Source organism: Camellia sinensis, chromosome 14, assembly GCF_055761805.1.
Source record: "Camellia sinensis isolate YWXY chromosome 14, ASM5576180v1, whole genome shotgun sequence".
Taxonomy (NCBI): domain Eukaryota; kingdom Viridiplantae; phylum Streptophyta; class Magnoliopsida; order Ericales; family Theaceae; genus Camellia; species Camellia sinensis.
The window spans coordinates 139,456,725-139,481,687 of record NC_138974.1 but is presented as its reverse complement, the minus strand read 5'-3'; the positions used below and the strand labels follow the sequence as shown (position 1 = coordinate 139,481,687).

General features: G+C 42.2%; 1 pseudogene; it reads left to right on the top strand.

Moving 5' to 3' along the window:
- LOC145807338 (amino acid transporter AVT6C-like) overlaps nucleotides 1–24,963 on the top strand; it is a 33,652-nt pseudogene continuing 8,689 nt past the window's right edge.

Genomic DNA, 24,963 nt, shown 5'->3' with positions numbered 1-24,963 from the left:
ATGACGTGCGGCGAAGCAATCGTTCCTCTCCTCCCGAAGCTGAAGTCGCCGCCGCTGGAGAGGCCGGCGTCGGTAGCGGGAGCGGTGTTCAACTTGTCGACGAGCATAGTTGGCGCGGGAATCATGTCAATTCCGGCGACGATCAAGGTGTTAGGTGTGATTCCGGCGTTCGTATCGATCGCGATGGTGGCAATCCTGGTGGACGTGTCGGTGGAGTTCATAATGAGGTTCACGAATTTCGGTGAGTCAAGTGCGTACGCTGGGTTGATATATGAGTCATTTGGACGGTTTGGATCTGTTGTGGTTCAAATTTGTATCTTGATCACCAACCTTGGTTACTTGATCATTTATCAGATTATCATCGGTAATAGGGATGGGCGTGGGTTGGTTGCGGCCACAGAATATCCAATCAGCCATCTGTCCGTCAGATTGGAGGATTGGAGAAAAACAATCCGCATCCGTTCGGCAATTCGGTGGATGTAGATTGAGCGGATTGGCGGTTTAGTGGATAGATGCGAATCGGTTTGACGGTTTAAAATTTTATAAATTATCAACATAATTCAACTTGTGCACTTCCTCAAAAAAAGAAGAAAAAAGTATTACAGTCAATGACTTAAAAAAATATTACAATCACTGCATGCCTCATCCAAAATAAGAAAGTTTAAAACTTTAGAATATCACAATCACTGCATGCCTCATCCACATACTACAATCACAACATGTCTCATCTACATAAAGTATTATAATCTGTGGTTCTTAAAATATAAAAACAATTCAAACCACCAAAACCATGAACAGAGCAGTAGTAGAGATTGTACGTCTCTGTATTGTTACAATTATATCCGTTTTTGAAAACATAAATCAACCTGCATATATCATATTTTCTATTTATTATTTTTAGAGATAGATTTAAAAACCAAAAAATATAGATAAATAATACGTTTATTTTTTTCAATTCAAAAAAGATATTCAAGTTAAAAAAAAAAATCAACAGAATATTTAAACTATTTTTTAATTGAAAATACAAACAGAATATTTAAACAAACTGAAAACATAAAGTCTTATAAATTACTAAAGGTGGTCGCGGTATGGCGGTTCGGTTGCGGCCAAAGGAATCTCAAATCTGCTATCCGTCCGCCAGATTGGCAGATTAGAGAAAATCAATCCGCAACCGTCCGCTCGTCATTACGCATCCGTCCAAAATGCAGCAGATCGATTCGATTCGATCAATTTTTGCAGATCGATATATCCGCTACTCACAGGTAAGCTTTTATCATGGCTTTTAATTAGCAAAACATTACGAGTTTATGCTAATTCATTAACTTTCAAGTTTGATGAGCAAAAAAAAAAAAAAAAGAGGTGGCGTGGTTTGATTTGATGAGCTCCAACCAATCTCCTACATGGTCTAAAATGTTCCCCTTTTTTAGGTTAAAAAACTAATTTACAGTTGTTCTGTTCAATTTTCTTTCCCCTTATTCAATGGATAGAAATGAAACAAAAAAGCGAGTAGATTAATTAAACATTTCTTTCTTTCTTTCTCTTTTTTTTTTTTTTTTCTTCTTTTATTTCATTTTATTATTCAATCGGTAAGAGTGTAATTATAAATTATAAATATAATAAAATTACATCAACTAACGCAGCAGGTATAACTTTTTTATTTTTTATTTTTTATTTTTTATTTTTTATAACGAGAGATTCCTTTCCATCCAAATCGAGAGAGTTGTTGGACTTTTGGAGGCTCACCATAGAACACATATCAATGATTCGGATTATTCAAAATGTAGAACTTGTTAAAAAATCATGTTGATCGAATATCGATAGACATTTAATCAGATCATATTTCTGTCAACGGTAAATATAATTTTAAAAATAAATTATTAACATAAATATGATCTGATCAAGTAGCTATCGATATTCGATCAATCTTATTTTTTGAATTGATAAAGTACTCTACAAGTTTTACATATTGCACGATTCGGATTATTGATGCAGCCTCCGTGATGGCTCTATGAAAGTCCAACAACATTCCCAACTAGAGAGAACCCAAAGGGAGAGTATATAGGATGTGTACCATATGTATCTTATAACTATAAAAGAAAATGACATAGGCCTCGTTTGGGAAGTTGGTTATTTTAGTAGGCTATTTTAATTTTTGGCTATTTTAGTAGACTAAAATTTTTGTATTTGGGAAGATTGTTCGACTTTTTTTAGTTACATGTGATGTTTGTGAGAGAAAAAGTGAAATGATTATGAGTTTAATGTGACATTTTGTCTTATTAATTATTTTAGCCTATTTTATCTTTTTGTAAATTTTAACCTAAAATAGGCTAAAATAGCCCTTGCCAAACAAGGCCATAATTTCATATTTTCTAAGTGATAAGTAAAAAAAAAAAAGGGGTCATAACCAAACATAAAAAATAATAATCAAATATTTGAAAATGATATCAAAACTAAAAAGGAAAATTAATCATAACTAAAAAAAAAAAATGACATAATTAAAAATACATATAATATGGGAGGTGTATAATAAAATTCCTCTTATAATAATTGAGAGGGTAATTTTTGGGAAAGAATTGGGCCGAGCTGTGAGTTGGGCCCTGCGGCCCAAAGTGTGAAGGAATCGGTAAGAAGCCGTAATGTTATTTCGGCCCAGTAGAGGTATAGGTATTCCGGCCCAGGAGAGGTGTGGTTACTCCGGTTCAAGAATGTGTAAAGCAACTCCGGTCCGGTGGCAGTTTGAAGTGAGTCCGGCCTTGCATTTAGTCCGGTCGGGACATATTATGGTTAGGTCGGTCAGAACTTGCTACTTGGAAGCTTGATCTAAACACACCATGGTTGAACAGGGGAAAGCCGAGATAAGGAGTTGGAGGAGAAGACCGAGCTAAGGACAGTTCGGCCTTCTCTGTGGCTCTGCGTAGCCAAGCTTATTTCGGTCATATAGTAGTTCGGCCAAAGTGAAAACCATCCCACTTGGTTTAAGCAGTGGGGGAGGGTGTAAAAGGATAAGCATTATCCTTAGGAGTATGAATCCTAGGAGGACTCTGCATGGAGAAATAAAAGTCCTACTAGGATTATGCCACTCGAAACCTATAAAAGCTCACAAGCACCACCTTGGAAGAGGTAATTGAACACAATTCTTTCTGAGAACATAAAACTTTGTCTATTTGTCAAGCTTACTGACTTAGGCATCGGAGAGGTTTCCGGCACACACCCGCCGGCTAGCTCACGTTTGTGTTTTCAGGTGATAAAGCGACGTCGTACGGAGGAGCGTGGACTTGGTACGAGGAGAATTATTTCCTCCCCGTACAATTGGCGCCGTCTGTGGGAACAACAGACAAGAACAAAAACCTCTTGACTAAGCTTCTCATTTTTCTCAAATCAATGGCACACATTGAAGAACTACCGCAGTCCGCCGTCGACGGGCTAACTCCAGACGGGGGCGCAAGGCGAGAAGGATTACCCTCTGTCCCTCCTATGGCAGATCTGGAACCCCAACAACATAACTCCAGGAGGAGTGGCAGGGGAAGGCGGAATAGCAGCCCTCGTCACTCTCAAAGTCCTGACAGGCAAAGGAGGAGGATTGATCCTCAAGCCCTGGAAGATCGCGTGAAGGAACAAGATGAACTAATTCGGAAGATGGCGGCGGACATGGAAGCATTAAAACGCCAGATGAAGACTAAAGATGTGGCGACAGGAGAGGGGCGCAAGCACAAGACGCCCCCTCGCCACTCAGAGAATCGTAGTAGGAATACTACACCCTCCCAAGGAGAGAGCAGAAGCCTCAGGACAGGCGACACTCATTCCTTATCTTCCAGAACTCGTCACTCCAGGTCTGAGAGGACGAGATCCGAAAGATCATACACTGAAGGAAGCACGTATTGGCCTTCACATTCACACCAAACCAGATCTAGACAAACAGAGCTGCCCAGGTCATCCGACTTACGAACCGTGCTCGAAGAAAAATCACGATGCAAGGAAGATGCCAGGGCAAGGGATCCACACCGAGTTTCGGCCTTACAACGGTTGGCTCCTCGGACGCATGGAAGCGTCGAGGTTGGAATGCCAATACCGCGACCGGCCTACGAACCAACGGACAAGGCATTGGCAAGACTACAGACTTCGCCGTTTGTTCCAGCAATCGAAAACGCGCCCCTACCATCAGGCTTCCTTCAGCCGAAATTTACTACATATGAAGGGAAGACGGACCCGTATTCACACCTGAGCCACTTTCGCCAAGTCATGGCTGTGTACAGGCGAAACGAGGCTTTAATGTGCATACTCTTCCCATCAAGCCTTGGCGACCTCGGCTTGACTTGGTTCGAGAAGCTCCCAGAGGGCAGCATAGCCTCCTGGGCCCAATTGGCAGAAGCGTTTGTAACAAGGTTTCGAACAAACACTAAAACACCGGTGGAAATAGATCAGTTGCTCTCCATCGACATGGGTGAAAAAGAGACCCTCAGATCTTACAACAGTCGTTACTGGGAGACATTCAACCAGATTGGAGACTGCCCCACCAATCTAGCCATTGCGCAGTATAAAAGAGGCCTTCCAGTCGGAAACAGACTAAGGGACTCGATCACCATGACACCACCCCTTACCATGGAAGCCCTGATGGAGAGAGTGCATCAGCACATCAGGGTAGAAGAGGATGGTGCACGTGCCAAAGCAAAATCTAGTGCAACCGCAGTACCAGAAAAGAAGACCTCAGCAAAGGTCAATACGGTAGATCGGCAGAATAAAAACGGGCGTGGCAGACGAGATAACGGAGAAGACCCAGACAAAAGATGGTTGAGAATCCGCACTGCTATAACAACGGTGTTCAAAAACCAATATATCGGATTCTGAGCGAAATAAAAGATGAGCCTTTTGTCAAATGGCCAGCCAAGCTGGGGGAAGCTCAGAAAAATTACGACGACAGATCACGGTGCACCTTCCACAAAGAAAAGGGGCACCGAACTGAGAATTGCACGCCACTGAGACAGCACTTGGAAGAATTGGTGGCAGCGGGCCACTTGGACAAATACATTGAAGGAGGGACGCAACCGGCCCCCCAAGATTATAATAACCATCCCAACAGAATGCCAATCGACGCACCGCCTCAAGGTATTATCAATGTCATACATGGAGTTTTTGAACCTGAGCGCGTATGCGAGCTCAGAGGATCAATTAAAAAGGCTGAGCACTTTAGGGAAGTGTTAAGTACCCAACCTGCCACCAAGAAGGGGAAAACAGAGGCAACAAATGTCATGTCCTTTTCGGATAAGGACTTGGATCGAATATACTGTCCTCACAATGATGCGCTGGTCGTCACTCTCCGAGTCAAGGATTTTGACGTCAAGCGGATTCTGATTGACCAGGGTAGTTCATGTGAAATCATGTACTACGACACAATCAAGCAACTGAAGCTGCAAGACAAAGACTTGGCGCCTGCAGTTTCTCCCCTGATTGGATTCAACTCCATGCCAGAATGGCCTGTCGGCAAAATAATCCTTCCAGTCAGAGCAGGGAGTGTAACAAAACAAGTGGAGTTTTGGGTATTGAAGGTCCCCTCCACATACAACATCATCTTGGGCAGAACATGGCTGCATGCCATGCGTTCGGTAGCGTCATCATACCATCAGGTAATGCGGTTCCCCAACGACACCGGCATAATTGAAGAAGTCTATGGCGATCAGATCATGTCAAAACAATGCTTCGCCACAGCGAATGGAAGCCGAGCTGCCAAAGGATACGTTCATTCGGTGGAAGAACCAGAAAGTAATGAACTATTCGCGGACGTCGGCAAAGAGGCTGATCAGAAAGCAGTGGAGGACTTGGTGGAGGTAAAAATAGATGAGAAGAACCCGGATAAGTTCTTCTTGCTTGGCTCATCGTTGTCCAGCACTGAGAGATTAGAGGTCTTGGAATTCTTGACCTCTAATATCGAAGTGTTTGCCTGGACACCCTACGACATGCCAGGTATTGACCCAAACTTCATCAGTCACCAACTCAATGTCCACCCATCCGCCAGACCAGTCATCCAACGCACACGCAGATCGACACTCCACCATGCCGAAATAGTGGCAGAAGAGGTAGGCAACCTGCTGGAGGCAGGAGCAATAAGAGAAGTGCACTACCCAAGATGGATCTCCAACACAGTTGTAGTGCCAAAAAAGAATGGTAAATGGCGTGTCTGCGTCGACTACAAAACAGTCAACAAGGCGTGCCCTAAAGATAGCTTTCCCCTACCAAGGATAGATCAACTGGTGGACCTAACGGCAGGGCATAACCGACTTAGCTTTCTGGATGCATACAGAGGCTATCACCAGATCGCCATGCATGAACCAGACCGGGAGGTCACATCCTTCACAACACCAAGGGGGTTATATTGCTACAAGGTCATGCCCTTTGGCCTAAAGAACGCAGGGGCGACATTCCAAAGGATGGTCACCAAGATGTTTGAACCATTGTTAGGCAGAACAATGGAGGCTTACATCGACGACATGGTGGTCAAAAGCAAGGATGAGAATGACCATCTTAAAGATCTAGGCGAGATGTTCCAAATCCTGAAGAAACACAAGTTGCGCCTCAATGCGTCCAAATGCGCATTCGGAGTTGGATCTGGCAAATTCTTGGGCTTTCTGGTGACCAACCGAGGTATAGAAGCAGACCCCTCTCAGATCAAAGCAATCTAGGAGTTGGAGAGACCAAACTCAGTCAAAGAAGTATAGCATCTCACTGGTATGGCAGCTGCGCTCAACCGGTTCATAAGCAGGTCATCAGACAGACTACGACCGTTCTTCCAAGCTTTAAAAGCCAAATTTAAGTGGGACGAAGAATGCGACCGAGCTCTGGAAAGCTTGAAGGAGTACATGTCTTCCCCACCACTACTTGTTACTCCAGTACCTGGTGAAGAACTCTTTTTGTACCTGGCAGTCTCTCAGCACGCAGTCAGCGCAGTGTTAGTTCGTGCAGAAGGAATACAACACTTGCCCATCTTTTATGTCAGCAAGACATTGTTGGGAGCCGAAACAAGGTACTTGCCCTTGGAGAAACTAGCATTAGCATTAATGATGGCATCCAAAAAATTGGCGCACTACTTTCACGCCCACACCATAGTCGTCCTCGCAGCCTTTCCACTAAAAGCTCTATTTGAAAGGGCGAACTTTAGTGGGCGAATTCTGAAGTGGGCAGTAGAGTTGGGACAATTCGACATCAAGTTCCAACCCAAGACCGCAATAAAAGCCCAATCTTTGGCAGACTTCGTCGCAGAGTTTACTCCTGGAAGTCATCATATCTGCCCAGTCGACTTAACTGACACAACCGAACTAGGGACAGAAGTTGACGCCGGAATAGCGCAACCCCTAGTAGAAGGTAGTCAATCAAGCACCAGGGCAGACCATACTAAGGACAACAAGGAAGAGACAAACAAAGGCTCACCAGCAGTTCAAACAGAGGACGAAGGGCAGACAGCCAACATGGACCTTGAAGAAAACACCATTCTAGACCCCACGACATCATCTGATCCTACCACCTGCTGGAAGTTATTCGTTGGAGAGATGTGGAAGCTCTTTGTCGATGGAGCATCCAACCGACATGGTGCAGGGCTTGGCATAGTCCTCATCTCTCCAGACGGCCTGGTTGTAGAGCAAGCAATCAACCTTGGCTTTCCAGCATCCAACAATGAAGCGGAGTATGAGGCACTTCTCGCAGGACTCAAGTCGGCATACTACATGAAGGCCACCGAACTAATGGTATACAGTGACTCTCTGCTGGTGGTAAACCAAATTTCTGGCGAATACGAAGCAAAGGACGACAGAATGGCCAAGTACCAAGAATTAGTCAGAACAGAGATCAAGAAATTTGATGTAGTAAGGATAGAACAAATTGGCAAGGAGGAAAACAGCCGAGCGGACGAATTAGCAGGCCTTGCCTCAATGGCAGATACATCAATCCCTCATCCATTACTCATCGACTTCTTACCAAGACCAAGCATAGAAGACCCCGAAGCAGAAGAAGTATGTTGCACAGAATTAGGCCCTTCTTGGATGGATCCCATCATCCTGTTCCTAAAAGACGGCATCCTACCGGAAGAGAAAAAAGAAGCCAACAGAATAAGGGCAAAGTCGCAGCGATTTTGGCTATCTCCATCTTTGGCATTATACAAGAAGTCATTCTCTGGGCCTGACCTCAAGTGCGTTCATCCCAGCAAAGTAGAAGCATTCTTGTTCGAAATACACGAAGGGGTGTGTGGAAGTCATCAAGGGGGAAGGTCGCTCGCTTACAGGGCTATTTCACAAGGATATTGGTGGCCATATATGCAAGCAGACTCAGAGAAATATGTGAAGAAGTGTGAGAAATGCCAAAAATTCGCGCACCAAATACATCAACCAGCAAGAGAACTCCTACCATTAACTAGCCCATGGCCTTTCGCAATGTGGGGCTTGGACATAGTAGGACCACTTCCAACAGCGCCCGGGGGCAGAAAATTCTTTCTCCCAGCAACAGACTACTTCACAAAGTGGGTGGAAGCAGAAGCATTGACATCAATCAAAGAAAAAGACGTGAAGAAGTTTGTTTGGCAGAATATTATCACTCGGTTTGGCATACCAAAAGCACTGATCTCAGACAATGGTACTCAATTCGACGGCAGAATCTTCAGAAGCTTTTGTAAAGAGTATAAGATAGAGTTCTACAATTCTACACCGGCATATCCTCAAGCAAATGGGCAAGCTGAAGCATCAAATAAAATCGTCTTGGATGGACTCAAGAAAAGGCTAGAGAAAGCAAAAGGCAAGTGGGCAGATGAACTTCCTCACGTCTTATGGGCTTACCGCACCACGCCTCGGCGATCAACTGGAGAAACACCATTCTCCTTAGCCTATGGAATGGAAGCAGTGATCCCACTAGAAGTTGGCCTCCCCACAATTCGAAGCGAAAATTTTGATCCAGACTTAAATGGAGAAGCCATAGCCTTAGAACTCGACCTTGCAGAAGAAAGAAGAGAAAGAGCACTAGTCCACATCGCCTCATACCAACGAGAGTTAATCAGAAAATACAGCAAAAAGGTGCATCCAAGACAATTCAAGATTGGGGATTGGGTACTACGCAAAGTAATGGGAAACACCTTGATCCCAGGAGACGGCAAGTTAGGCCCAAATTGGGAAGGTCCTTATAAGGTGGTTGGGTTAGCAGGCAAAGGGGCATACCACCTAGAAGACAAGGATGGCAAGGCAATCCCTAGGCCATGGAATACAGCCAATCTCAAGTTATTTTACTTTTAGCTTTTCTTTTTCAAACATATGTAATTTTTTCTTCCTTCAATAAAATGAGAAATTCTTTTTAGCACAAGTTGTTCCTTGTAAAAGTTAGCTTTAGTAAAGATTAAGTATATTGCAAGCATTCTATTCTAAGTTAGCTGGAAAAACTAACTTAGAGGTTGGCTGGATTAAACCAACACCCTTCCTAAGCCCAGGATAAGGATCCAGGCTGTAGGACGTTTTGGTCGGAATAACCAAACATTGTTCTAAGTTAGCCGGAAAAACTAACTTAGAGGTTGGCTGGAATAAACCAACTCTTGTTACTCTTCAGCCGAAGTAAGGGTATGGCTGAAGAGTGGTTGGCTGGAATAAACCAACACCCTTCCTAAGCCCAGGATAAGGATCCAGGCTGCAGGACATTTGGTCGGAATAACCAAATACTATAAGTTAACTGGAAAAACTAACTTCAATGGTTGGCTGGAATAAACCAACACTTGTTACTCTTCAGCCGAAGTAAGTGCAAGGTTGAAGAGTGGTTGGCTGGAATAAACCAACACTTGTTACTCTTCAGCCGAAGTAAGTGCAAGGCTGAAGAGTGGTTGGCTGGAATAAACCAACACTTGTTACTCTTCAGCCGAAGTAAGTGCAAGGCTGAAGAGTGGTTGGCTGGAATAAACCAACACTTGTTACTCTTCAGCCGAAGTAAGTGCAAGGCTGAAGAGTGGTTGGCTGGAATAAACCGACTCTTGTTACTCTTCAGCCGAAGTAAGTGCAAGGCTGAAGAGTGGTTGGCTGGAATAAACCGACTCTTGTTACTCTTTAGCCGAAGTAAGTGCAAGGCTGAAGAGTGGTTGGCTGGAATAAACCAACACTTGTTACTCTTCAGCCGAAGTAAGTGCAAGGCTGAAGAGTGGTTGGCTGGAATAAACCAACACTTGTTACTCTTCAGCCGAAGTAAGTGCAAGGCTGAAGAGTGGTTGGCTGGAATAAACCAACACTTGTTACTCTTCAGTCGAAGTAAGTGCAAGGCTGAAGAGTGGTTGGCTGGAACAAACCGACTCTTGTTACTCTTCAGCCGAAGTAAGTGCAAGGCTGAAGAGTAGTTGGGTGGAATAAACCGACTCTTGTTACTCCTCAGCCAAAGTAAGGGTTTGGCTGAAATTGGATTGGCTGGATTAAACACTTTGTACTCCTCAGCCGAAATAAATATATCGGCTAAGGAGTGGTTGGCTGGCAAGCATAGTTTAACCGCCTAAAACCGAAATAACAGTTGGAGTAACTGAAGCATTACAAAGTACAGGCATACATATCAGAACCGGAACAAGAGCTGAAGAAAAATTTTTCATTCATTGAAACTATTACAAAGGAGGCTCATAGTTCGGTTACAACGGCAAAAAGCAACAAAGAAAAAGTACACAATCAGGAAAAAAGTTCTTCAATTTCGGCGTCAAAAGTCGCGTCACCAGCAACTTGAAGGCCGGTTGCAAGAGGCAGTTCACTCTCGGTTGCCAGGATGCTTTCGGTTGGAACCACGGTTTCATTTGGCTGTTCGATAGGTAGGTCATCCACCATGGGCTCCAACCGAAGTGATGGGTCTGCACTAACAACCGGAATGTCTTCAGGAGCAGAGGAGTCATCAGAATCTGAGTCCTCCAGAAACTCTTGTTGCAAGGCGTCTGCATACTCCGCAAGGGACTTCGGTATAAAGTAAGCTGGAGGGTCGAAGACCTCGGTCTGTTGATCATGACCGAGCTTCTCCACAACCGCCCTCCAGCCGCACTTGAAGAACAGCTCCTTGGCGGCGTCGCATTGTTTGACATAGGCGTCTTCTGCCTTCTTGTAACCTTGCTTGTACCCCTCCTTTTCGGCTTCCTCCACGCTCTTTTTTAGTTGGCTTATTTCGGTACCTTTTCTCTTTTCAAGTTTTACCAGCTCACGCAGGTATTTGTCCTTCATAACAATGGCCGCTTTCTGCCTTTCTGCCTCCGCCGAACTAACCAGATCGGAAAGACGGCCGTTCTCCGCTTGTAGCTCGGCCATTTTCTTTTCGGCTTCTTCTAGCTCGGCTGCTTTTGCTTCGGCTTCAGCCATTGCCTGCCTGGTGGCTTTTCTGAGTTCTTGGACTTTCTTGTAAGTAATGTTGTTCTTCTGTAAGGCCTGACAAAACAAAGACTTCTCTTAAGCCGAAGTAAAAGTTGGAAATTAGACAAAAGAAACGGACAGAGCTACTTACCAAGATCATGGACTTCGATGTGGACCGGATTGACTTCATTTCGGTGTTTAATTGCTTTAAGTGGTGCTCCATGTCCTTGGGGAGGCACACACTTTTGGCCAGGTTAAAGACCAATTGGTGATCTTTTTCAGCCACAACCGAGTCGGTAGCTTTGACGTCTCGGTCATTGAAGGTCAGCGGCCCACTTTGGAGATTCAGCTCGGTCAGTTTGCTCCGGTTGGAGGGCAGGTTGAGGACTTTGGGGGATGGATTCAACCTCATCAACAAGTTGCTGTTCGGTCGATGTAGATCGGGCACGTTTGGAAGGACAAGATGAAGAAGGCTGCTGAGAAGGGAGGGCCACAACGGCAGGCTGCGTTTCTAAGGATGGTTGCACTTCGGCCCTGGTTGTTGCGGTCAGAAGGGCCCTCACTCTGCTTTTCTTCGCCATCTCTTCTTCAGCTGTTAATGGGACAAGTCGTATTTCGGGCAAGTTTGGGTCCAGTTCAGGTGCTTCCTCTAGAAGGAAATCAGTCACTCGGGCCTTTCGACGACCGCTATATCGGTAGGTCGGTTCAAAGTTTAGACGCTTGGCCCAACTTCTTTCTTTACACCGTAGTGCGGCTCGCAAAATCGCAAGGTTGGGATAGCTATATAGGGAACGGAGGTGGGCGAAATCTGCAAAAAGAGAAGTGTTAGTTCGGTTAATAGACTAAAAAGACCAAAATAACATACAAGGAAGAAGACCGAAGTTAAATTACCGGGCTCTCCCTTTTTCCAATTTATAGGTCGGCCAGGAATTTGGGCTTGAAAATCCTCAAAGTTCCCAAAGACCCAGAAAAAATCATCGTCGTTAAGATCTTTGTCCGGTGTGTGTTTAACTATCTTCTCTCGGCGGCGGCGGCGAATCCTAAGGTAATAGACCCACCCAGCATCTTTTGAGCCGATGGAGTATTGATGGAAAATTTCGGCCAGGCCGAGGTTTAGTCCGGTTTGGTGGTTCAGTGCGGCTATTCCCATTATAATGCGATATGTATTGGTGGACAGTTGGGTGGGGCATAATCTAGTCTGCCTAAGAAATTCACAGATCAGCGGTTGGACAGGAAACCGTAGTCCGGTTTCTATTATGGATTGAAGGGTAAAAGGGACGTAGCCTTCTTTTTCCCAGGGAATAACATCTTTTTCGGCTAACATCAGATGGACATCTTCAGGAATATGGTAATCCTTCCTAAATTCGGCCATACCACCAGGGGTCTCGACTAGATACCTATACTTACCCATCTGATGTATAATTTACTTATAATTTATATCGGTGCAAAAATCGTGCTCAGTAGCTCGGTTGAGGGCACGTAGGAGTGCCTGGGTAACCTAAGTCTGCAAAGTAGAAAACAGAGGGGGTTAAAGCACTGATCGTTGGACCGTGCTACAATTTAAAAGCAAGGTATAAGAGCCTTACTTCGGCCTCAAAAAACTGGTTCTATCTCGGTTCATCAAAAGGTTTGGTAGCTCGGTTTGAGCAGTTTGCTCGGTAGACCGGTTTAACATCTAGGGGCAGCTTTCTGAGTTCAATCTAAAAAACTAAGAAAGCTGGTTTAGCCCCAAGGCCTAAATCGGTTGCAGTGTGAATAAAGTTACTTCGGTTAAGCCTCTACGGGCGGCTTTCTTAGTTCGGTTTAGGAACTAAGAAAGCCTGCTTGGCCCCAAAAGCTTAGTTCGGTTGAAAATCGAGGTTCCTAGTTTGATATATTCAAAACTCGGTGATCTTATTTCGGCTAAAGTGAGTCAGGCTCTGGTAACTCTTTGAAACTTTCAAGTTCTAGTTCGGTTATTGACTACAGTGATCTACCTATTTAATGCAAACAGGATTCTAGTTCGGTTTCTACCTAATTTTGGATCTAAAGCAAGTTTTTTACAGGGGTTCATACACGTATGAGCTCTACTATTATTTTTTCATAAAAGTACAGAAGCGAAGCGACAAATGAAAGAAAATGTTTGCAAAAAGCATATAAAAGAAAGCTATACAGATTCGAAAGCAAAATAAAGGAAGCAAAGTGAGTCTACTTACCAGGTGGAAGAAGAGGGATCTGATGATAGGAAAGTGGCAGCAAAATCAGTTCTCAAAAGTGAAGGAAGAACACGAATAGCAAGAACACAGAGAGAGAAGATGAAGAATGGAAGGTGAATGATTCAAGAGAAAGAAAGGTTATTTTGTGAAAGAGGAGAGAGAAAAAAGCGGCAAAAAGGGGCGGGACTGTTCAAAAAGTTCGAAGTACGAAGGCGGCGTGATAACAGCTCACGGCCTATCAGAGCCCGCCACGTGGCAAGGGAAAGGGAAGCGTTACAGTCGTAATTGAAGAGACGTTTTGACCGGATAAAGCAGAGTTCGGAGTAAAACTAGCTCGGCTGGATACACTGAAGGGTTTTTATCTCGGCTGGAAAGGCTTGTAGAACTTCAGCTCGGTTGAAGGATTTGTAATCTCAATCATGCTATGCAGATGAAATTAAGGGGCAATTGAGAGGGTAATTTTTGGGAAAGAATTGGGCCGAGCTGTGAGTTGGGCCCTGCGGCCCAAAGTGTGAAGGAATCGGTAAGAAGCCGTAATGTTATTTCGGCCCAGTAGAGGTATAGGTATTCCGGCCCAGGAGAGGTGTGGTTACTCCGGTTCAAGAATGTGTAAAGCAACTCCGGTCCGGTGGCAGTTTGAAGTGAGTCCGGCCTTGCATTTAGTCCGGTCGGGACATATTATGGTTAGGTCGGTCAGAACTTGCTACTTGGAAGCTTGATCTAAACACACCATGGTTGAACAGGGAAAAGCCGAGATAAGGAGTTGGAGGAGAAGACCGAGCTAAGGACAGTTCGGCCTTCTCTGTGGCTCTGCGTAGCCAAGCTTATTTCGGTCATATAGTAGTTCGGCCAAAGTGAAAACCATCCCACTTGGTTTAAGCAGTGGGGGAGGGTGTAAAAGGATAAGCATTATCCTTAGGAGTATGAATCCTAGGAGGACTCTGCATGGAGAAATAAAAGTCCTACTAGGATTATGCCACTTGAAACCTATAAAAACTCACAAGCACCACCTTGGAAGAGGTAATTGAACACAATTCTTTCTGAGAACATAAAACTTTGTCTATTTGTCAAGCTTACTGACTTAGGCATCGGAGAGGTTTCCGGCACACACCCGCCGGCTAGCTCACGTTTGTGTTTTCAGGTGATAAAGCGACGTCGTACGGAGGAGCGTGGACTTGGTCAACAGGATTATACGAGGAGAATTATTTCCTCCCCGTACAATAATTATATTCACACTTTAATTTTTAGCTTCAGTTACTTGTACATGGCTTAAAAAATAAAAAAATAATAATAAAAAAGGCTTGCTAGATTGAAGGTGGAGTGTCAATATTATTGCTCAAAATTTTAAATGAAAAAGAGTGGTACACAAATTGCAAAAAAAAAGGGGGGAAAAAAATTAAATTCAACCCCTTGAGGCAGTTGAATTTTTATGCAGTAAGATATGTATGGATCTTGACGATTTTAACTAATATTTGCATCTTGAATTTATTAAGAAAAAAAATAAAAATAATTATTTTTGTTTATTTATTTTTAGTGGCAAACCAATTTATTTATTTTATGGAAAATGCCTCGTAGCTCGACTTTTAGAGGCTCGAAACGGCTCGAAATGGAGAAAGAGGGAGAGAAGAGAGGAAACAGAGGAGAAAGAGAGAGAGAAGAGAGGAGGAAAGGAAGAAGCAGAGGAGAAGCAGAGCCTCGCCACCACCACCGCCGCCGCCGATCGTGGCAGCAGACCGTCGCCTCGCCCAGCCCCGGTCGTCTGCCCAGCCCCGCCGACGTCGCAGCACCACCGTCGTCTGCCTGCCCCGGTCGTCTGCCCAGCCTCCCCTCCTCCTCCAACCAATTTTTATGGTCCCCTCCTCCTCCTCCTCCTCCTCCTCCCTCTCCCTTCTCTTCTTCTCCCTTCTTCTTCTTCTTCTTCTTCGTTCTGTAACAAAACCAGGGAAGAAAGAAAAAAAAAAAAAAAAAAAAACTCGACACCAAAACGACGTCGTTTTGGTGTCGAGCCAGATTTCGAGCCGTGTTATTCGAGCTACCAATCGGAACCGTTATTTTATTTTTACAAATAGCTACAAGTTCAAAAACAGCAGTGGATTGTCCCAGTCGAATTTAGAAAATTAACAAATATATTTAAGTTTAATTTATTTATAAAACAAATCGATCTCAAACTATTTTTTAACTTGTCAAACATAAATCGAACTCCAATTATTTATGTTATTCTCATATTTTTTCTAATCCAACGATACAAATGTTCCTTAATTTTATTTTCTTCTCTCTTTTTAGCCCCATACTTTGTTCTGTTTTTCTCAGGGGATGTCCTGTCTGGAACGCATCTTCAAGGACCAGTGCACTTGGGCATTTTACAAGAATGGTTCGGCATTCAATGGTGGAACACTCGTGTTTTCGCACTCTTCTTCATGTTGGTCTTCGTTATGCTTCCTCTGGTTTTGATTCATCGTCTAGGTTTGTTGTCTACTATTCCAAATGCACACTTTTGCAGAATTGAAAAACCTTTATTTTGTTTTCCATTTGTGTGGTGATTGTTCGCTGTTTTGGCTTGTGATTTCCAGAATCGCTGAGGTTCAGTTCAGCGGTGTCGATTCTACTGGCTGTGGTTTTTGTTGGCATATGTTCTGTTATGGCAATCTTTGCATTGTTAGAAGGGAAAGCAAAAAGTCCTAGACTGATGCCTCAATTGGATGACCAAGCATCCTTCTTCAACCTCTTCACTGCTGTCCCGGTTATCGTCACCGCTTTCACATTTCATTTTAATGGTAAGAGAAATTTTCAATTTTGGAAATGTTTGTTGAGGTTAAAGTTTTAATGGTGTTTGTTTTGTTTCATGCTGTGTATTTTTTCATGATTGAAAGGGGGTGTTTGTTTCGAGTTTTTTGAGCAAGTTATAACTTCTAGTTTTGAAAAAATTATTTTGGACTGTTTAGTTAAACTTATTTTAAACAGTTTCTGATTCTAGGAATTTATTTTAACTAAAAAAAGCTAATTCTGAGAAGCTAATTACCCCTTGTTTCTGATTATCAGTTTCTGCTGTTGGCATATTAATTTATGGTTATACTCATAGATTTTTTTATTTTTTATTTTTTTAAAAATAGAAAAGACCCAAATGAACTACAGATTATTATTATTATTATTTATAAGAAATGTAGTCTTAATGAATATCAAAAAAATAAAAATTAATTGAAAAACTACTTCACAGCTTATTTAAAAAATACTACTCAGCAACTTAAATCTATAATCAAATAACTACACCAACCAGATTAACAATTTCTGATCAAAGTCATAATCTATAATCTATTTTAAAAGTTACATCAAACAGGCCACAGAAAATTCCTCATATTTTCCTTGGAAGTTTAATCTTTAAAAAACCGAAATCTAGCCTGATGATGATGCAAGGCATCGTTTGGATTTGAGTTTTTTTTAGTAATTTTTTAATTTTTAGATGAGTGAAAAAAAAAATTAATGTATTTAAAAATGGCTTTTTAAATTTTATATATAAAAAAAAGAGTGAATAATTAGTTTGCGTGTATAATCTGGGAGAAATATTATAGTATACACCTTTCAAAGGATGTGTACCATATGTATTCTATAACTAAAGAAGAAAAATAATATAATTTCATATTTTTTGAGTCGTAACTAAAAAAATAAAAATTTATATAACTAAACAGAACATGAGATATAACTAAAGATCTCATAAATTATAACTAATAAAAATAACAGAATTAAAAATGGTACACCTTATTTCAAGGTGTGTGTACGGGGAGCAAATATTCCGCAAAGCCCGTACTCCATTCGTCTAAGTTCCTCGTCTGTCCGATTGACCTGAAAACACAACGGCGGTGAGCTATCCGGCGGTGTGTGGCTGGAAAACCCCTCCGACGGTCTAGTTAGCACACACTCAGAGATAGAGAGAGAGAGAGAGGAGAGCTTTGAGTGTTTAGGTTTATCTCACCAAACAATGTTCCATCATTAGCATGGGGGGCGCAGTCATGCTTATATACTTTCTGCGCTCACCTCTGCATCCATTTGCTCATTGACACGTGGAGTTGCTCTCTCATATGTCAGCACAAATTCAGCTGAACATCACCTAATCAAACCGCCAGTTGACATTGGCGGGAATGGGTAGCCCGGCGGAGTTACCTTGGCCTCCTTCGACCGAGCTACTTAACGAGCCCAACAGTGCCACTCGCCGAGCTCCATCACAACCGAGCTCCATCACAACCGAGCTTCGTAGCATTCCAGTAAGGCCGAGCACCAGACAAGTTAGGCCGATCCAAGGGAGACCTTCCCACCGAGCTACATGCGCGGCCATAAGACCCGAATCAGCAGACGATCATCTTGGCCTCCTTCGACCGAGCTACTTATCGAGCTCAATAGTGCCACTCGCCGAGCTCCATCACAACCGAGCTCAACAGTACTCCGGTGCGACTATGCCCCAGACAAGTTAGGCCGGTCTGCGGCAAATCAAGATCACTGAGCTAAAAAGAGCGAACAAGTGAAGACAAGCTGGTAGAGGATCATCTCGGCCAACTCTGGTTTGGACTTCGGCCGAGCAAGCTTCACCTCGGCTCGGCCCAACCCAGCTCGGCCCAAATATGCTTGGACCACATTCAGCCCTGCCAGAACCGCGGCCCAATATGAGATTACGAAATCCCCCTCTCAATTGCCCCTTAATTCCGTCTGCGCTAGCGTGACTGGGATTACATTACAAGGCCGGGCTAGACTTTTTGCTCGATAATCCACTTTGCTCGGTTTAGGAACTCTAAGGCGAGCAACGTCCGCTCCGTGACTTGCATCTTGGCGAGAAAGATAAGCTCGGCAAGGAACTTCCAAAGTCGCGAGCAAGGTCCGTTCTGCGACTTCCCTCTTGGCGAGCAAGATCAGGTCGGCAAAGAACTCCAAGGTCGGGGAGCAAGGTCCGCTCGGTGACTTGCTTCTTGGCGAGCAAGATCAGCTCGGCAAGGAACTCCAAAGAAGGCGAGCAAGGTCTGCACCGCAACTTCCTTCTTGGCGAGCAACATCAGCTTGGCAAGGAACTCCAAGGTCGGCGAGCAAGGTCCGTTTGGCGACTTGCTCCTTGGAGAGCAACATCAGCTCGGCAAGGAACTCCAAAGAAGGCGAGCAAGGTCCGCTCCGCGACTTCCTTCTTGGCGAGCAACATTAGCTCGGCAAGGAACTTCAAAAAAGGCGAGCAAGGTTCGCTCCGCGACTTGCTTCTTTGCGAGCAAGATCAGCTCGGCAAGGAACTCCAAAGAAGGTGAGCAAGGTCCGCATCGCGACTTCCTTCTTGGCGAGCAACATCAACTCGGCAAGGAACTCCAAAGAAGGCGAGCAGGGTCCGCTCTGCGACTTTCTTCTTGGCGAGCAACATCAACTCGGCAAGGAACTCCAAGGTCGACGAGCAAGGTCCACTCCGCGACTTGTTTCTTGGCGAGCAACATCAGCTCGGCAAGGAACTCCAAAGAAGGCAAACAAGGTCCGCTCGATGACTTGCTTCCTGGCGAGCAACATCAGCTCTGCAAGGAACTCCAAAGAAGGCGAGCAAGGTCCGCTCCGCAACTTCCTTCTTGGCGAGCAAGATCAACTCGGCAAGGAACTCCAAAGAAGGCGAGCAAGGTCCGCTCCGCGACTTGCTTCTTGGAGAGCAAGATCAGCTCAGCAAGGAACTCCAAAGAAAGCGAGCAAGGTTCGCTCTGCGACTTCCGTCTTGGCGAGCAACATCAGCTCGGCAAGGAACTCCAAGGTCGGCGAGCAAGATCCGCTCGACGACTTGCTTCTTGGTGATCAACATCAGCTCGGCAAGGAACTCCAAAGAAAGCGAGCAAGGTCTGCTCCGCGACTTGCTTCTTGAGGAGTAACATCAGCTCAGCAAGGAACTCCAAAGAATGCGAGCAAGGTCCGCTCTACGACTTCTTTCTTGGCGAGCAATATCAGCTCGGCAAGGAACTCCAAGGAAGGCGAGCAAGGTCCGCTCGGCGACTTGCTTCTTGGCGAGCAAGATCAGCTCGGCAAGGAACTCCAAAGAAGGCGAGCAAGGTCCGCTCCGCGACTTCCTTCTTGGCGAGCAACATCAGCTCGTCAATGTCACGCCCCAAAATTCGGACAATTAAATATTAAATTCGGACTAAACCCCAATAATATTCCATCATCCAAATCTTAGGGGTGAAACAAAAACTAAACGCCAACCAAAACATCTACCATAATTTTATAACTATCAAATACCTCCAACATTAAAATAGCAACAACTAGTCAAAACAACTTAAATAAAGTACGGTTACAAACCATGCCAAATTATTCCAATACTAAAGTCATTAAAAAAAATAATAATAAATACATGAACTACTAACAATCCTAAGCTCAAGAAAACAAAAGAAATCCAAGAGATATACCCAAAAATTATAGTTATTTCTCGTCACCACTGTAGCCTCAACTAATCCTGCAAAGGAAACTCAGCTGCGCTTAAACAAAACGCACCCGAGTTGCCAAAAGACAAAACGGGTCAGTATACAAGTATACTGGTATGAGTACAATATTCAACACCCACGTGTCCACCAGACAAAGACAAAAATACATTTAATTCTTATCACGGGATAAGACAAGTAGTTCCAACTGCACCAAGACGAATGAGTAGTTTTTCGAGATACGGTGGCATTTAGTTTCTTGTCTGTACACAACGAAATATAAATTGATTATAAAATAGACAAAATAGAAATAAAAATATGATGGGCCAGCCCTGCATAAAAAGTTAGTAAGACCCACCATCCTGTAAAACAAATAAAGTTAGTATAATTTAATCATAAGTAACTTGTTGAAAAAAAAAATAAAAAATTACACCGTTTCATACTTAAATAATTCGAATTGATCAAAACTCAAAGAACAAAAGTTGTACAGAATCAAATTTCCTATAAGACATTGCGAACGAATTTAACAGAAACTGAACAGGTTAAGAGAAAAACTTGATATAAAAATCTAGACAGAATTCAATCGAAAAATCTGAAGCTGAAAATGAACCAAACTGCCCTAAGATGATTTTTTTCGAAAAATTTCAAAACACGAAAAGTGTGCAGAATAATGTTTTACTTCAGTTTACGCGAAACCAATAAAAATGAGCTCGTTTCGTGGGTTAAAACAGCCTCTAAAATTTGCCTTGCTAAAATGAATCAAACTGACAATAATCAAGATCATCCGATTATAAGTTCTAATCGATCTTTTTTATAAAAAGCTAAAACAAAAAAGTTATCTAGAATCACGTATACATGCCTCTGATCAAATTTCATAATTTATCAAGTTCGTTTACTATTTTTTTTATCATGTACATATCAGTACCAATCACACTATACTAATAAATTCATAATTAAATTCTTTGTACCTTAATTCCACCACTTCGGCCCTCCCTTTCTGGCCTACACATATATCCCATGTGCCTCCCGTATACCTAACACCGCTCCGAAGCCAAACTTGCACGGGGATATTGTCCCAAGTTTGACTCACACTCCCCGAATAGTTAGCATATACGTACGTGCGCAAATCAAAGCACCCGTCTACTCATGAGAACAAGGCAACAATATATATATACACAACATCTCACACATGAGAATAAACATAACAATGTCGAGCCTAAGGCATTCAAATAAATATCATAATCTTCACTTTTTTTTATACACTCTTTCTCACCATCACTCAAATAAAACAACAATCCATGGAGTCATGGTGGAGTATAAGGAATTTATCTATAGGTTCTTAATTAATTTTAATTTCATACAACCATATTAATTTTAGTTTCAAATAATTATGAGAGTGATTACGGCCATAAAATAAATCCATATAAAACCCCTAAATCTGACATACACAACTAATCAAAATAATTAAAATCAATCAATCAACTAAAACCTCTAAACTTTACCTATACAACTAATCAAAGTAATTAAAATCAATCAATCATCTAAAACCCCTAAGCCTTACATATACAACTAATCAAAGTAATTAAAATCAATCAATCATCTAAAAATCCTAAACTTTACCTACACAACTAATTAAAATAATTAAAATCAATCAATCATCTGAAAATCCTAAATTTTACATACCCAACTAATTAAAATCAATTAATCATCTAACAACTATAAATTTTATATACACCACTAATCAAAATAATTAAAATCAATCAATCAATCATTTAAAAATCCTAAACTTTACATACACCACTAATCAAAATAATTAAAATCAATCAATCAATCTTTATGTAAATATAAAATCAAACTAGCATCAAATAAATAAAAATAAATAAATAAAAATAACGAATTAAATACAAATCAAGGGAAGTAGGTTTTATACTCACAATATTATTTTTAAGATCAAAGAAATATTTAAAGGATTAATAGAGCCACCAAAACAAAACCCTAACACTTTTCTTCCTCTCTTTCCCGTCAATCCCCTCTCTCTCGGCTGCATCTCTATTTTGTGATTAATCTCTCTCTCTCTCTCTCTCTCTCGTAGCTCTCTCTCTCTCGTAGCTGCTGCCTCTACTTCTCTTTTTCCTTAAGTTTATAACCTAAACATTATTATATAACCTAAACCCTTGTGATAAATCCTAATAGTTATTATGTTATATAATACAAATACAATATAAATACCACGTAAATAAATATGATATATATACTTTATGTTATTAAATAACTACCACATATATAAATATATTTTATAAAAACAATACATGTAACACCCTCTCTTTTTTTTTTTTGTATTTATGAATATATAAATATAAATATTCTTATTAATTATATACAATTAAATACCACATTAAATTAATTAAATATCACATTAAATTAACTAAACAACACATTAAATTCTTATAGATCCACATAATTAATAAAGCCAAAAATAAAATAAGATAATAATAATCATAATAATAATAAATAATGACTTAAAAAAATTAGGGTCGCTATAATATACACACTTCAAAAGAATCTCGTCCTGAGATTTGATAGAAGAGAGTACTAAGTAAAAAGTTCCGGATGCATATACCGAACTTTCTCTTACAATTCCCAAGTGATATCATTCTCATCCTCGCTCCATTGCACTTTAATTAAGTTCACTTTCTTGCATCGCAACTGCTTTACATCCCGATCTAAAATAGTAACCGGTCGCACCACATACGTTAAATCATCATTAATCTCCAACCCTTCATTGGCGAGACCTTCAAAAACACGAAATCTCCAACATTCAACTCAACCCTCTTACGTTTTCTATCAGTATAACTCTTTTGACGGCTTTGTGTCGTCTTAATACGGCTTTGTTTCCGAATAATGTTCACCTTTTCCGTGGTCTCTCTCTCCAACTCGGGCCTTAACAACGGTGCATCTCCTACCTCCATCTAACAAGCAGGTGATCGACATGGCCTTCCATACAAAGCCTCAAAAGGTGCCATCCCGATACTGGAGTGATAGCTATTATTATAAGCAAACTCCACTAATGGCAGGTGTTCTTCCCAACTGCCACAAAGATCGAGAACACAAGCTCTCAACATATCCTCCAAGATCCGATTTACTCGCTCAGTTTGCCCATATGTCTGGGGATGATAAGCCGTGCTCAAGTCTAACCTAGCACCCAAAGTATGCTGAAAACTCTCCCAATACTTTGCCACAAACAACGGATCACAATCCGAAACTATAGAAACCGATGCACCATGAAGTCGCTCCACCTCCCGAATATATAGCTTGGCTAGTTTATCCGCAGTTCAGTGAACACTGATAGGAATAAAATGAGTAGACTTGGTGAGTCGATCCACTATCACCCAAATAGATTCATTGCCTCTCTTAGACCGCGACAATCCATCCACGAAATCCATAGAGATGCACTTCCATTTCCAAGTAGGAATTTCAAGAGGCTGCAAAAGTCCAAACGGTCGTTGGTGTTCTGCCTTAACCTGTTGGCACACATAACATCGAGAAACATACTCTTCTATATCTTTTTTCATACTTTCCCACCAAAACGTCCTCTTCAGGTCCCGATACATCTCAGTCTCACCAGGGTGAATGGTGTATCGGGACCTATGGGCATCATCCATAATCTCTTTCCTTAATTCAACAATGTTAGGGACACATAACCTGCCATTGAATCGCAATCCCCCATCTGAGTCTATAGACCAATCAGTAGGACAATCATTGATCAAATCCACTACAAGGTCATCGAGCTTGCTAATGAGAAACCCATCTAAATTCTACAACTGACGAGCTTTACCCAGTAACGTTGGCTGCATGGTCAAACTACCAATGTATGCCCTCTCAGCACTCTCTATTGTTTGAATATCATGCATTGAAATTAACTCCAAGGACTTCCATTCTTGAATCATCAAAGAAGCCATAATCTCATGTTGTTGACTAAGTGCATCAGGGACTACATTTCCTTTCCCTGGGTGGTAAAGGATCTCAAAATCATAACTACTGATAAATTCAATCCATTTCTGTTGCCTCATGTTCAACTCTTTTTGAGAAAAGAGATATTTGAGGCTCTTGTGATCTGTGTACAACTCAAAGTGCTCCTTAATCAAGTAATGTCACCACACTTTCAACACAAAAACAACTGCTGCCAACTCTAAGTCATGAGTAGGGTATCGTCTCTCATGAGGTTTTAGCTGTCGAGAAGCATAAGATACAACCTTCTGATGCTGCATCAATACACATCCCAACCCAGTTCCACTCGCATCAGTAAACACTACTAACTTTTCCCCTTGTACCGGTATAGTTAACACCGGTGCTGTAGTCAACCGCTGTTTTAACTCATGGAAAGCTTTCTCACAATCATCTGTCTATACAAACTTTACATTCTTGCGGGTCAACTTGGTCATGGGTGCTGCAATAGTGGAAAAATTCTCTATAAATCTCCTGTAATAACCGACTAGTCCTAAAAAACTTCTCACCTCTGCAGGGTTCGTGGGCTGCTTCCATTCTTTGACCGCAACAACTTTCTCAGGATCTATGCTATTCCCTGATTGGACACAACATGCCCTAAAAATCGAACTTCTTTCTCCCAAAAATGACACTTACTGAACGTCGCGTATAATTGTTGCTCCCTAAAGTCTGCAATACAACTTTCAAGTGTTCTCTGTGTTCCTCCTCATTCTTAGAATACACCAAGATATCATCTATGAAGATAATCACAAACTTATTTAGATATGGTTGAAAAATTCTGTTCATCAAGTCCATGAAATAGGCAGGAGCATTGGTCAAACCAAAAGGCATTACAGGAAATTCGTACAACCTATATCGGGTTCGAAAAGCAGTAAGCGGTATACTTTCCTCTGACACACCCATCTGATGGTAACCCGTTCTGAGATCAAACTAAGAGAACATGGCTGCCCCCTTCAACTGATCAAACAAGTCATCAATTCTAGGTAACGGATACTTGTTCTTGATAGTCACCTTGTTTAGCTCTCT